Source organism: Adelges cooleyi, unplaced genomic scaffold, assembly GCF_023614345.1.
Source record: "Adelges cooleyi isolate 19-005CV unplaced genomic scaffold, UGA_ACOO_1.1 ACOO_flye_CR_arks_rails_tigmint_CR_PRNA_19, whole genome shotgun sequence".
In the NCBI taxonomy this organism is placed as follows: domain Eukaryota; kingdom Metazoa; phylum Arthropoda; class Insecta; order Hemiptera; family Adelgidae; genus Adelges; species Adelges cooleyi.
In genome coordinates this window covers 332,586-348,164 of record NW_026095849.1, presented here as the reverse complement: position 1 = coordinate 348,164, position 15,579 = coordinate 332,586, and the positions used below count along the sequence as shown (strand labels likewise).

General features: G+C 29.1%; 1 long non-coding RNA gene across 1 annotated transcript; it reads right to left on the bottom strand.

The window, feature by feature from the left end:
- Positions 1-5,081: 5,081 nt before the first annotated feature.
- LOC126833120 (uncharacterized) lies at positions 5,082-8,474 on the bottom strand. The gene is made up of 6 exons (XR_007684888.1): positions 7,936-8,474; positions 7,524-7,598; positions 7,348-7,457; positions 7,234-7,286; positions 7,113-7,173; positions 5,082-5,317 (listed from the first exon to the last, which is right to left on the bottom strand). It is a non-coding gene; the product is annotated as an uncharacterized LOC126833120 (long non-coding RNA).
- Between the last annotated feature and the right edge of the window lie 7,105 nt (positions 8,475-15,579).

Below are 15,579 nucleotides of genomic sequence, written 5' to 3'. Positions count from 1 at the left end.
TTTTTTTAATTACCTTGTACATATTAGTGAATAAAACTAATTAATTATTTATCAATTTTATTATTATACATTGTTAATATTATGACAATACATTTTCCTTTGTCTGAGCACTTTGTCCCTCTTCTATTCAAATTATTTGCATGCATTGTATTATTTTATTATTTTGAAAACATTTTATCTTCAATGCGATAGCTCAGATGGTATTGTTTTTACAATGATTTTATGAGTTTTTTATTTATTTTTATATTTTTGTGTCTGTACCCACGATAGCCACTTAACCGATTTCTTCGTATAGTAGCTTTTTAGATCAAAAATCGTACCTGTTATATAAGACTACAAATTTAAAAAGTTACATCTATTCCCTTTAAAAACTAGAAAAACACCCGAAAGTTGACATTTTTTCCAACTTAAAATTACGGCAATCCATATTTTTTTTCAAAATAGTCCAATTAGTTCCAAATTTGTATGGAATATTCTTAAAACAAATGTACTTACTCAAACGACTGATCCAAGTTTATAATACTTAATAAAGCTGACCAACGAATAAAAATATCTGCTACCTTATAAAACTATAACCACGAGTTTCGTAAAAACAATTTGTTTTGTTATTTAACAAGCACAAAGTTAAACTTATAATAAAATAATATTTTAAATTGCCCTTACAGGTCGTTTTATCAACCTTCAAATTAATATTAGCAAATGGCTACATTAAACTGTGGAAAACAAAAGCTGAAATGATAAAAAAAGAAGCAGAATTATTGACCATAAGCGATCCGTCCGGCAACCTAGTGAAATTCAAATCACCATTTGATCGGCAAGTTTTATCCTTTCCTGCCACCGATTTATATTTTCAAAAATGCTTTGTTATTAACTTTGCTGTACATACGACAAAATCAGAGGAAAGAAAAAAAGGTTCACGTAGTTTAGGATTTAAATCATTACAGTACAGTTGAAGAACCTTAATCTAATAATTGTTAAAAATGTTTTAATTTTGTCTTCCATTTCGTTGTATATTTATACAAAATGTATATAAATATTTGTAGGTGCATTAAACTACTTACTTATAAATTGAGACACTACACTGTATTCGACTTAATTAAATTAAACTAATGTTTCCAGTTCTACGTAAGTTTAAATTAAAAACTTACTAAAATCAAAGTATGTAATTTAAACTAAATATCTATTTTTTATCGGAGTAAGTCTAACAGTTCTAGTTTCGTCGGACATAAATCGAGCTGTCAGCTCATCAAAAAGCTGCTTGAAAAGTTGTTGGATTTTTACAACTTTTTTCGAGTAGCCCGTCAAACAAAGTATAGCAGAATGTTGAACGTGTTTCCATCTTATAAAAAAAATGTATTAGAATAAAGGAAAATGGAATAACAAAGTAATATACGATAACTTACCTTAGTGATGGCGAAATTTTAGATATTTTATCGTATCATACTCCTCAATAATAATATACTATTTTGGCGTTCGGCGTTTCGATAGAGATTTCGTATTTGGCTTGTTGAGATTCACTATCGGCTTTTATACTTTTAAGACTGAAGCTGGTCTTCCAGAAGACAAGTCATACGAAGAACATAGCAAAACAAAATGAGTATTTACATCTATAGTGACGATGAATCATCTATTGTCTCTGTAAGTAATAATGTTTTTTAAAAAAATACTTTTATTTATTTAATAACAAATTAAAAAACATAATTTTAGGAAAGTCTATTAAGGAAAATAAAAAAATAAAAACAGAGTGTAGCGAAGATGATTCGTCTAATACGATATTTGTGAGAAAAAAAAGGTCTTTATACGTCTATTTCACATTAATTTCTAAGAATTTATTTTATAATATATTTTTGGAACAACCACCGAAAAAATTGAAAAAATCCACCTCACCAATAATCATAGTATATATTTGTTTTCAGTTTATGTTAATTATTTAAAAGTTTGTCCGTTAAAAAAAAAAACATGATAGATAGTGAATCTCAACAAGCCAAATACGAAATCTCTATCGAAACGCCGAACGCCAAAAAGTATATTATTATTGAGGAGTATGATATCAATAAAATATCTAAAATTTCGCCATCACTAAGGTAAGTTATCGTATATTATTTTGTTATTCCATTTTCCTTTATTCTAATACATTTTTTCTAGATGGAAACACGTTCAACATTTTGCTACACTTTGTTTGACGGACAATTCGAAACAAGATGTAAAAATCCAACAACTTGTCAAGCAGCTTTTTGTTGAGCTGGCAACTCGATTTATGTCCGACGAAACTAGAACTGTTAAGACTGTAATAAGCTGATAGCTTATATTATATTATATTATTATTATTATTATTTTTATTATTATTATTACTATTAGAAACTATATTATTAAGGTTACACGTGTCCATATATTATGCTAATTAAATTTCAAAGCAAAATCTAGTTTACTACGCAGTTAAATATTATAATGTCACAACATAGATTTAATATCATAGTACAACTTTTACTTAATTAGCATATTAGTATATAAGAGCCAAAGAACAATAGTTTGGTTGTCAGTTATTCATTAAAGTTTAATATGCTATATTGTTGTCAGTGTTTTTATATTTACGATACGTGAAAAGTGTAATTATTAATTAATAAAAGTATAATCTGCTCTAAAGTATAAGACTGGACTCCGACAGGGAGATGCATTATCCCCAGTACTCTTTAATATAGCACTAGAAACGGTAGTAAATAAATCGAAGAGCAAGTATGATGGGTTAAACTTGGATGATAACATAAGACAATGCGGAATTTTAGCGTATGCAGATGATATTATTATATTAGGATCAAATAAACAAGAAGTAATATTGGGCACGAAGGAGCTAATAAAAAAAAGTAAAGACATCAGATTACAAATCAAAGACTAAATATATGGTAATATCAAGACGAGAAAATCATGGAGAACATATAGAAGTTGAGGATTTTAAGTTTGAAAGGGTACATAGTTTTAAATATCTGGGTGTTACAATAAATAGCAAAAATAATAATCACGAAGAAATTAATATAAGAACGACTGCAGCGAATAAATGATATTATGGGTTAACGAGCATATTTAAATCAAAGCAAGTATCAATCAAATCGAAAATTACACTTTACAAAGTAATTATCAGACCAGTTCTTTTATATGCTTGTGAAACATGGCCAACGACCAAAGGAGATGAAGACAAAATAGCAATCTTTGAAAGACGAATATTACGAAGAATATATGGGCCAAAAAGAAATAATATCACACAACAATATGAAAATAGAAGCAACATAGAATTACAGCAGCTATATAAAGAACCGGACATAGTAGCAGTATTACAATATAGAAGAATCGCATGGGCTGGCCACGTATGGAGGTCAAATAGCCTAATGAAAGCGGTATTAAAATGGAAACCCCTTGGGAAAAGACCACTAGGCAGACCAAAGCAAAGATGGATAAACAAAGTAAAAAAGACTTTAAAAGAAATTGGAATACAAGATATGGAAGTAGTAGCACAGGATAGAGACAGGTGGAAGCTAATTTGTGTTGCGGTAATGGGCCTCAATGGCCTCTGAAAAACCGAAGAAGAAGAAGAAGATAATCTGCTCAGTCTTTGTTTTATTTTATTTCATTTTATTTTAATTTATGCATTGAGTCGCCCTCATCGGCTCATTACATAATTTGGTGTCAAAAGTGAAGAAGTACACATATCACTTGCGTTCTTCGCATTGGTAAGCAGTACAAACCTCCTGACAAACTGTCTACTTCTATCAGTACCCAGCCGACAAATCTACAGCTCCGTCCCGTCTCACAATACAACCACAAATCATCGTGTGAGTTTTTTTATTATTACTATTAGTACCACTAGTGTTATGCATTTATATCTGATAATTGGGCAGTGGTAGAATTCAACCAGGACAGTTTGTGGGCAAAATTAGTTAACTTAAAAAATAACGATAATAAAGATAATAAAGTGACAATGAAACCAGAACTAATTAACTTTAATACTGCTATTAAAATGATTCCATTTTTTTCTGGTGGGACTGAAAGTGAATTAGCATGTTTTGAAACAAAGTGTAAATTTATTATTGCTAATGTCGATGAAAAATATTCTAACAAGTTGTTAGACATGATTAAACTACAGGTTACAGGTAGGGCCTTCGAAATTATTAGGTATAGGGAAATTAATACCTTTGATGAACTTATGAACGTATTACGTTCTAATTTTGGAACGTCACATTCAGTGACATATTTACAGGCGAAACTTAGTTCTATTAAACAAAATTTTAAAGAAAATGTACAATCTTATTTTTCGCGAATAGAACAGACATATCAGGAATTAATTAATTCCAGTACAAAAAATAAATTAACGGCCGAATCTAATATCGCGGGAACAATAAAATCGCATACTCTTTCGGTATTTATAAACGGAATTAATCCATCGCTTAGACTTATTTTAAAAGCGCGTGACGTTCAATCGCTCGAACAAGCGATTTTCGTAGCATTAGAAGAAGAATCTTCTATTGGCTACAATAATAAATTTCAATCAAACAATAATTCTTCTAAATTCTATAAAAAGACAAAAGATAACTCGGAAAAAATGGATATCCGTTGTTATCGATGTAATCGCGATGGTCACGTTAAAGCGGATTGTCGTACACGAGAAGACAATTTTCCTAAATTTACAAACCCAACTTACAATCGAAATTCAAATATTAAACGGGAAAATGACGCAAACGTCCGAGTTTTTGCATATTGCAAAAAATCTAGCCACGATATTAAAGTGTGTAGAAAACGTATCTATAACGAACAAAAGAGACAGGATAATAAGTCAGTAGTAGTAATTTGGGGCTTTACCGCCCATTTTTACAAATTATAGTTTAACCTTATATATTGTTTAGTATAGAAAATTATTTGTAACATTGAGTGTTTTACTAAATAAGAAGTGGAAGAAATAAATCATATATAAAAACATGTTTCAAATAAATGATAGTCATTTTAATTCAATTTAAACAGTATAATAATGGATGATTATAATAGTGAATGTGATGTTTTTTGTACATTAGACTATTTAGATTGCAAAACGCGTAACAAGACTTTTGATAAATGTAGTAATACACTACTTATTTCAAAGCGAGAACTTATGAGTGAAGCCGGTTTTATTTATATTGGTGATGGATCAAATGATGATGTCTCATGTTTTTATTGTCGTCAAGGTCTGAGATCTTGGGAGCCGAACGACGAACCTTGGATCGAGCATGCAAGATGGTCTCCAGATTGTGGTTATCTTCGGTTAGTGAAGGGTTCACCTCATTGATTTTAAAACCTATTAAATAAAAAAAAAAGATGTTAATTTATTACAACATTCTTACATTTAAATTAACTCTTTAAATACTAGTAAAACCATGAATTCACATTGTAGACGCAGTGGCGTAGTAGGTTAAGGCGTGACTTTCTAGGATAAATTTAATAGGATGTGGATTGATAGCACTCATGCTAGGCTAGGTAGGTTGAGGTTGAGTCATACTTTAATTCATTCCGTCACTGCGTCTACACTTTTTGCATTTTTTTTTTTCCAATTTAAAAATAAAATATAGCGGTAAGAAGAGGGGGGGGGCTAATATAGTTAATCAAATGTTTTTCAAGTGTTTAGTACATAGAGTTTCGTATAGTAGTACAGTCGATGTTAAAAGTATTATTCCAAGCACAATGCCTTGTATTAAATGTAGTCTACTAGAAGCTATTTATAATTTTATAATTAAATTAGACAAAATTGAACATTCAAATATAGAAAAATCTACATCTAAAACAAAACTTGAGGAATCTTTTGAAGAAGTTCTACACCAGACAAAAGAATTACAAAATGTAAAGAATCTAAAAATTGCACAACCCATTTGGTCAATTACACTGGAATAAGTAGAAGAGGGGGTATGTTTTATACTCAAGGTTTGTATATATATATACGTCATCTTTATGCTAAAGATATAAGTAGTTAATATAGAGTTAAGTTGTACGGACGTTTATGTGCATGCTAAAATTTTATTTAAACAAAATGGCAAATGTGTTATCTAAATCTACGTTCACCATTGACCCCAAAAGAACTATCTCGGTAGGTATTCTTTTAAATAAAAAATTATCTATTATTGTTTATTTAGATTATAAAAATAGTCTAGACCAGCTAATTCTTGATGAAAAACAGTGGCGTACTCTGATGGAATTTCAAATATTCAACAACATTGTGAACACAATTCAAAACAATGCAAAGCGAATACAATTAGGTTCAGATTTTAGTTGTACTACTAACCCTAAAACAGATTCAGTGATATTACGTAATAAAAATTAACGTATGAAATTGACGCGTATAAATTTGTTAACACTTCAGATGATTTCAAATTGTATTGAAGCACATATAACTGAACGCTTAAATAAGTTGGAGTTGTATCAAAAATCTTTTAACGATATATATTCAGCTATACTTAATGATGTTAATAATTTTTCAAGTGAATGTCGACGTATCGATTTCATAACGGCTTTTGTCGCAAACTATGATTTTCAAATGTTTGCAACGGATACAAATGCGCTATTCATCCATGAATTAAAAATTAATTATGATCAAATTATAAATTTGATTATGCGAGAACTTCTAGTAACTATAGTATAATTTCGAAAAGGAAAAAAAAATATATGTATTGAGAGAGGGAAAACGTATACAAGCTAATTATTTAAAAAAATATTTCACTCGTTTTAGTTTAGAAATAGCCGTCTTACAAGAAGGTATTATAATGCCTTCACATTTAGAATGCTGCTCCTGTCGAAAGTGTCGTTTGTTAAAATATATAATTATTGAAGCAACCAAAAATAGTGTTAAAATAATTAATCAAAACTTAGAAAATGATATTTCAGTATTAATTGTGAAAACGCCAGATGCTCGTCGATCCAAGCGCTTACAGAATAAAAAATTCAACAAAATCTGAGTGAACGAGGATTATTTTTAAAGTATTATTAATCTTATTAAATAATGTAATTGTATTGTGAATTTAAAAAAGTGTTTAATAAACATTCTATTAACTAATCAATTGTGTTATATATATATATATATATATATATATAATATTACTCACATTTAAGTCTCATAGCGTAGAGTACACATGACAATAATTTCCAACAACTCTATCTGTTAACCTTTAAAAAAAAAAATATATTGAAATATTTTTTTATTTTACTAATTTAAAATCAGCTTACAGTGATCTCTAACGTTCATGTTTTCAACAATAATAAATACCTCCCTAAAAACCCTAAAAAAAAAAACAGTATAATATTAATTCAACAATAATTAAAAAAATTAAACTAACTTACATATTAATCCGAATCAGTTAGCCAAATGGTTTCAATAGCTGGCTGATTAAGACGCAGAAGTGGAGGTAACACGTCTGCATCCGATTCATAAGTAACATCTGTTGATGACCCTTTTTTTTTTAAAAAAAAAAGAAGAAAATATTATTTTATTTCAAATAAAAAAAAAATTAACTTACATGAATCTGCTAGCGAAATTATTGATGGTTCTGATGTAGACCAATTTCCAATTCCATGTTCGTCATCTGTATCCGCTAAATAAAAAAAGTACGTTACTTATTTTGTAAAAAAAAAAATGTTAATATTCATTTATTAACCCATCGTTGGTAAACCTATATTGAAGAACACGATTGCTAAACTTTTTCCATTATTATTAATTACTAGTTAAACTCAGAGCATTGAATCATTCAAAGAAATATGTATCTTTTTACTCACTACTAATTGATAATATGTTTTTTTTGTAATTACTATTATTAGAAAATAAAAAAAATAAAAAAAACTATAAGTTTATTTTTTAAAAAAATTGTATAGTACAAAAAAACCTTAAAATGTGCTCTGTGTGAAACGATGGGTTAAATAAAAAAAACTTACATTCCAACCACAGTGTTGATTTACTATGAAAAGACTTCACGTCGCTACTCGAGCTCCAAGGAGAATATGAAGTCGACGAGAGCGACCGTTGACGTAGGGGTGATAATGAAAAAAAACTAGAACTGGAATTAACACTTACCGATCGACTTCGCGATGCGGTAGTATCAGTCTCAAGAGATGTGTAAGAACCTATCCGTCGCCGTTGTGTTCGGATTTTACGCGGTCGCCGCCGTCGTTTGCAACGCCTCACCGTTCTAGCAGACGATGGATAGGAATCGCTGTCCATTTTGAACTAACAGCTCTTACTCATACACTAAGTTTGATAGTAAAAAAAAAAATCCCACTTACTTTTTAGTGAAACAGTTTCGCCTTGTAATAAATATAATCATTTGAGTCATAGCAACCATTACACAAAAAAAATTACTACGATTCATTGAACAAGACACACCGCGTCAATGAAACCCTGTGGTTAGTTGTATTCTATACGCTGCGTGATCTGTGTTTATGCGGTTTATGTGGGTAATGTTCGAGTCTAGTTAACTTTCTTCACACGTGAATAAACATTAATATTATTATTATTATATACCTTTACTATACTACTGAAAAAAAACAATGATTTCTAATTTAAAATATTTTATTGTAATACTATATAATCTTATCTTAACAGTATATCGTTACGTTAAAATCATACAATATTATTATTATAATGAAATGTTCTCCACCATTATTATTATTGTTATACTGCTGAAAAAAAAAACAATGATTTCTAATTTATATTAATACTATAATGATACTAATATAAAATATAACAGGTGGTATTATACCTCTGCTATACTACTGAAAAAAAACAATGGTGTATAAGTAAAAAATATAACTCGTCTTAACAATATATCATTACGTTAATACCATACAATATTAATATTATTATTATGAAAAGAACCTCCACCATCATGTATTTAAAATAGTTGATATAGCTGTAATAATATCATTCCTTTGTCATTTTTATTGTGCGAGATTCATCTGATAAAAATTTTTCTCCCAATTCATCAAATAGATTTTTCAATAAATTGTTGATTTTAGAATTCGCCTTATTATTTGTAAGACCAATTTTAGCAGATCGGTTCACTTTTCGCCATCTATAAAAAAATTAATTATGCTACGTTTTGGTACCAAAATAAAAAAAAAATTCTCACCTCTCACTATAGGATAATCCTAATACATCATTTACCAAATATTCTTGTATAATTATATAAGACGTTGGACTCGGTGTTTTAATATTAATGACACATTTTTGATTATTGTCACGTAAAAGCAGCATCGATTCTTCATAGTTCGCTTCATCTAAAATAACTGCATCCTTAACGCTTTTTGAAAAATTGTTGACTGAAAATACATAATTTTACTATTAAAAAAAAAAAAAACAAAAAAAGTATATAAATAAATAATACCGTTTTGTTGTTTTTTGACTGTTTTCTTATATTTTTGCTAACTACTTTGGGTTGCTTCACTTGTGGTGGATCAAACGAGCTTGATTCATCATTTCTCTGTGAGGTCTCCTAAAAACATTTTTTATATCATTCATATTATTATTATTATTTAGTTAACTTACTGCGAAGAAGTCCTCGTCGGATGATTCCAGAATCGACATTTTGTTTGTAAAATAAATTCGAACTGTACTGTCACACAACTAATGTTAATATAACTCTGATGTTTATGTTTTTTCTCGTTTTATACCAATCTTGACAAATAAAAAATATCCCGCCATAGTGCTAACGTTCAAATTTGCATGGTAAAAATAACTTAAGCGAAAATATGTACGGAGTGGGATGATTCTGTTTTTTATAATACCATGTAGAGTGTCTTCGAAATAATAATATGAGAAAGATAATTAACCTTCTTTTATTCATTCCAGTTGTAACATTGTAACAATCATTGTACAATAGCTAAAAAAAAAAATTTATAAATACGATTCAATGAACTAACCACAGACCACAGAAACCCTACGACTCGCTGCGTGTTACAATCCTTAAGGAACCTAACTGCTATAGACGTTTAACTATATTCTCCAAGCGAGGTCGATTTAATTTTTTTTTAATAACACTATAGAAGTGGTATATGTTGTGAATGTCTTTAAAATTATAATATGAGGAGGAGAATAACCTCCTTTCGACTGCATAAATACTGCCTAGTCGTGTGTTTTAAACATCAGTCTGTGATCGTCTTTTACCAGTGGAAACACCGTCTCCTGCTAGTGAAGTGTTTTCGACAGTACTATATCATTCTTAGCTATGTAAGTGTAATAATTTTTTACTTAAATACATTTAATTTTGTACTCTTGTTGTGTAGTGCTCTTTAAAAATATATTTTTTATTTAAGTCGCCGTCATTTATTTGATAGCAGTGCTAATAAAAATATATATTTTAATTATGTCACCAACGGATGCATAAATTAAGCTATCAGTTCTAATTTTGTACTCTTGTTGTGTAGTGCTCTTTAAAAATATATTTTTATTTAAGTCGCCGTCATTTATTTGATAGCAGTGCTAATAAAAATATATATTTTAATTATGTCACCAACGGATGCATAAATTAAGCTATCAGTTCTAATTTTGTACTCTTGTTGTGTAGTGCTCTTTAAAAATATATTTTTTATTTAAGTCGCCGTCATTTATTTGATAGCAGTGCTAATAAAAATATATATTTTAATTATGTCACCAACGGATGCAAAAATAAGCTATCAGTTCTAATTTTGTACTCCAGTTGTGTAGTGCTCTTTAAAAATATATTTTTTATTTAAGTCGCCGTCATTTATTTGATAGCAGTGCTAATAAAAAATATATATTTTAATTATGTCACCAACGGATGTGTAAATTGAGCTATCAGTTCTAATTTTCTACTCCAGTTGTGTAGTGCTCTTTAAAATCATATTTTTTTTATTTAAGTCGCGTCATTTATTTGATAGCAGTGCTAATAAAAAATATATATTTTAATTATGTCACCAACGGATGTGTAAATTGAGCTATCAGTTCTAATTTTCTACTCCAGTTGTGTAGTGCTCTTTAAAATCATATTTTTTTTATTTAAGTCGCGTCATTTATTTGATAGCAGTGCTAATAAAAAATATATATTTTAATTATGTCACCAACGGATGTGTAAATTGAGCTATCAGTTCTAATTTTCTACTCCAGTTGTGTAGTGCTCTTTAAAATCATATTTTTTTTATTTAAGTCGCGTCATTTATTTGATAGCAGTGCTAATAAAAAATATATATTTTAATTATGTCACCAACGGATGGAAAATATTGAGTGTCTTTTTAAAAAAAAAAATAGTATGAAGAATGAACATTATGATTCTTTTTTTTTTTTAGAATATCGTTACAGTCCTCACCACTCTCAAGGTCAACACATTCAAAAACTGTTAAGGTATGGCACAACAAACTTCCACACTTTTATTAAACCCTAAAGAAAAAATAAAAATAATTAAAGCACTAGGCAAGCCTAGCAAACATGCTAGGAGAAGAAAGAATTATAAAAATAAAATAAAAAATAAATTAGATGATGAAATAATAAAAAAAATGTACAATATAATAAAAACAATAAAAGAAAATATTTAAATTTATCAATAATTTTGTTGTTGTTGTATTTGTATATGATTATGTGACTCTTGGTTTTATATTTCTAGTTAGAAAAAAAAAAAAAACATGAAAATTACCAAAAACATTCGTTTGAGTTCAACTGGTGATGGTTTACAAGAAATAGAAAGATTTAGGTCCAGGTCGAAAACTTTTTTTTTAAAAAATAAGTTAAAGTTTCTAGACTTTATACTTTTTTTCAAATATGCTACTACATTTATTTTACCAAAAATTAAGGAAGCGTGTAAAAATAACTCAATTAAATTTAATCTTCACTTGGATTGTGTGTATGAAAATGTTTTAACTTTTGAGTTGCAAGATATTTCGTTTAAAACAAAAAACACATTCACGACATCAGGATCCGATTTTACAGTATTGTTGAATAATATATATGGTAAACTTTTGAAGGAAGAAAGTGAATTTATTGCTAAAGGCAGTGGTTGGTCTCTTCGAAATATTGATGGTATACAGCTACGCATAAATGTTGTAAATCCTTTAGAAGGTTCATCATACATTCCTCTACCACAAAAAATTCAGGGTAGAAGAGCTATAGTTAACATAAATAATAACGACGAAAAATGTTTTAAGTATGCAATATTGTCTAAGTTTGATAGGCGTAATAATAAAAGTAAATTCTCTAAAAAATATTTTGATTATTTAGAGACTAAAAATAAATTTGATTTCAAGTGTATCACATTCCCAACTTCGATTAAAGAAGTAAGAAAATTTGCAAAGATCAATAATGTTTCCATTAACATATATGGACTAGACAGTAAATCATTAATTTATCCAATACTAGTTTCCGATATTGAAAAACGAAACCATTTTGACTTACTTTTACTTAGCAACACTTCACGACAACATTATTGCTTTATATCCAATTTTTCAAGACTTATTAGGTCTCAAAGAACTAAACACAAAGAACAAATAAATATCTGCAAACGATGTTTTACTATTTTTAACAACACACCTTGTAAGAATAAATTATGGGGGTTTGAAGGACTACGAGAACATAAAAAATTCTGTTCTCAACATAAATTAAGCAGACCAGTTATGCTTGAAGATCATGATGATTCTGTAATCAAATTTACAAATTATATAGCTACTCAACGCGTACCAATAGTGATCTATGCAGATTTTGAATGTTTTTTAAAACCTCTTATGGAACAGTCAAATGAAAAACAGAAATCTATTAAAACTTTTCAACACAAACCGATGAGTTTTGGCTTTTATGTTAAAATTGATTACACAACCATTCCACCTGAATTAGTTAATGAATTTAAAATACCTAAAAAACCAGTTATTTACAGAGGTGAAAATGCTGCCAAAAAATTTATGGAAGCTCTTATAAAAGTCGGAGAAGAAGTAGATAAATTATATCAGACAAACATAGCAATGAATCCTTTAACTAGTGAAGAAACAAATCGATTTCAAAACGCTAGCAATTGTGAAATATGTAAGCGATCTTTTATCAATACCATAAAAGTTAGAGATCACTGTCATTTTACGGGTAAATTTAGAAATGTATTAATGTTTGACCTGTAATTTCAAGTTGAAAAATGTAACTTTCATTCCAATTTATTTTCATAACTTAGCGTACGATAGTCATTTCATAGTACATCAATTAGGAATAAATAACAAACGAATTGATGTTATTCCTAATTCGAGTGAAAAATATATTTCATTTAGCAAAGAAATTTCCAAAACTATGAAAATAAAATTCATAGATACGTTTAGATTTATGTCAGAGCCTTTAAGTACGCTTGCTAATAATTTAGCCGAAGACAAATCTAGGTTTAAAGAGACATTACGATTTTTTTCAATAGATAAATTAGATTTAGTATGTCGTAAAGGTTGTTTCCCCTACGAATACGTGAATAACTGGGATAAACTTGAACAGACTTATTTACCATCCAAAAAACACTTTTACAACTCACTAAATGATGAAGAAATCAGTAACCAAGATTATAACCATGCGAAAACTGTTTGGAATACATTTAGAATAAAAACTTTAGGTGAATATTCTGATCACTATCTGTTGACTGATATTTTAATATTAGCCGATGTTTTCGAGTCATTTCGAAATCTTTGTATGAACACATTTCATCTTGATGCATCACATTATTTTACAGCTCCAGGATTCGCATTCCAAGCAATGTTGAAATTTACTAATGTTGAACTTGAAAGGCTAAAAGATTATGATATGCATCTCATGCTTGAAACCGGTATTCGCGGAGGTATCTGTAACAGTGTTAAACGACACGTAAAAGCTAATATCCCTAATGTCGAGGGAATTAATTACAATCCTGATAAACCCACGTCTTGGCTTACATATTTTGACTATGTAAACCTCTATGGGAAAGCTATGCTATCGGTTTTACCTTTTCGTAATTTCGAATGGTTAGAAGATTTATCATTAGATATTACAACAATACCAAACAATTCAAAGTATGGTTATATATTAGAAGTTGATGTTGATTACCCTGAGCATTTACACAATAATCATAACGATTTCCCATTTTTACCCGAATTTACATTCCCACCTAATTCAAAGGTGAAAAAATTGATGACTACTTTTAATCCTAAACGAAATTATGTTGTACATTATCGTTCACTGAAGCAAGCTATCGCAAACGGATTAGTTGTGACAAAAGTACATAGAATTGTTAAATTCGAGCAAAAGAAATGGATGGCACCCTACGTGAAACTTTGTACTGAAATGAGACGAAACGCAACAAATGAGTTTGAAAAAGCGTTTTGGAAACTCGCTATCAATTCTGTTTTTGGAAAATGTATGGAAAACGTGAGAAAACGTATGAATATGAAATTGGTGACAACTGATCGACAGGCACATCGTTTAATGATAAAACCTAGTTTTAAAGATCGTACAATTTATTCTAATAATCTAATGGCTATACACATGTTCAAGGAGAAACTTAAATTTGATAAACCCATATATGTAGGATTAGCTATTCTAGATATTTCCAAAACTGTTATGTATAATTTTCACTATAATGTAATGAAGCCTAAGTATGGTCGCAACATTAGTTTATGCTACTCCGATACAGATTCCTTAATCTATGAAATTATTACAGACGATTTTATGACTGATCTCACAAATGATTTGTCACCATATTTCGATACATCAAATTTTCCCAAAGATCATCCATGTTTTTCAGAAAGGAGGAAGAATGTACCAGGTTACTTTAAAGATGAATTAAAAAGTTTGATTTTACTTGAATTTGTAACCTTGCGACCGAAACTGTATGCTTTTAATGTTGGAGGAAAGGAAACAAAGAAAGCAAAAGGAGTAAAAAAGTATGTGATTGAAAAAAATATGAAAATGGAACATTATATCAGCGTTTTAAAAGCATATTCTAGTCAAAACACTTTTAGTCAGAACAATACAATAACATATCAATCTATGAACACAATTCAATCAGAAAAACATCAAGTATATTCAAAAAAAATTTACAAACTCGCACTTAGTGCAAGCGATGACAAGCGAATAATATTGGAAAATGGGATAGATACAATAGCACATGGCCACTACAAATATTTATGAACATTATAAAATTTAAATATGTAAATAATTTTATATGTTAAAAAAATTATTTAAATAATTCTGTTATTTAGATGGCGCGATTCAACCGTTTCTTGGAAATTTTTCGAACATTCCGTTCACTCAATGTAACTGCAGCAATGCCTGGAGAATTAGCTCTTATTTTTATCTTTGAGACAGACGATGATTTTTATCAAACAATTGATGACGTTTCAGAAACAGATATCATACTATTTTATCATAATAGAGAGCTTGATGATGAAAAACTAAAAGAGATATTTCCATCGTTTGTACCAACGATAGATAATGGTGCCAAGTATGTATATCCCATCGGTCATATACTTGATGGCAATGCACGTATTGTGCTACGCAAGTGGAGGAATGAACATGCAGGTGGTACATACTATGTTAGGAGAAGACCGGATTACGTAGTCATAAATGATATTTTGAAA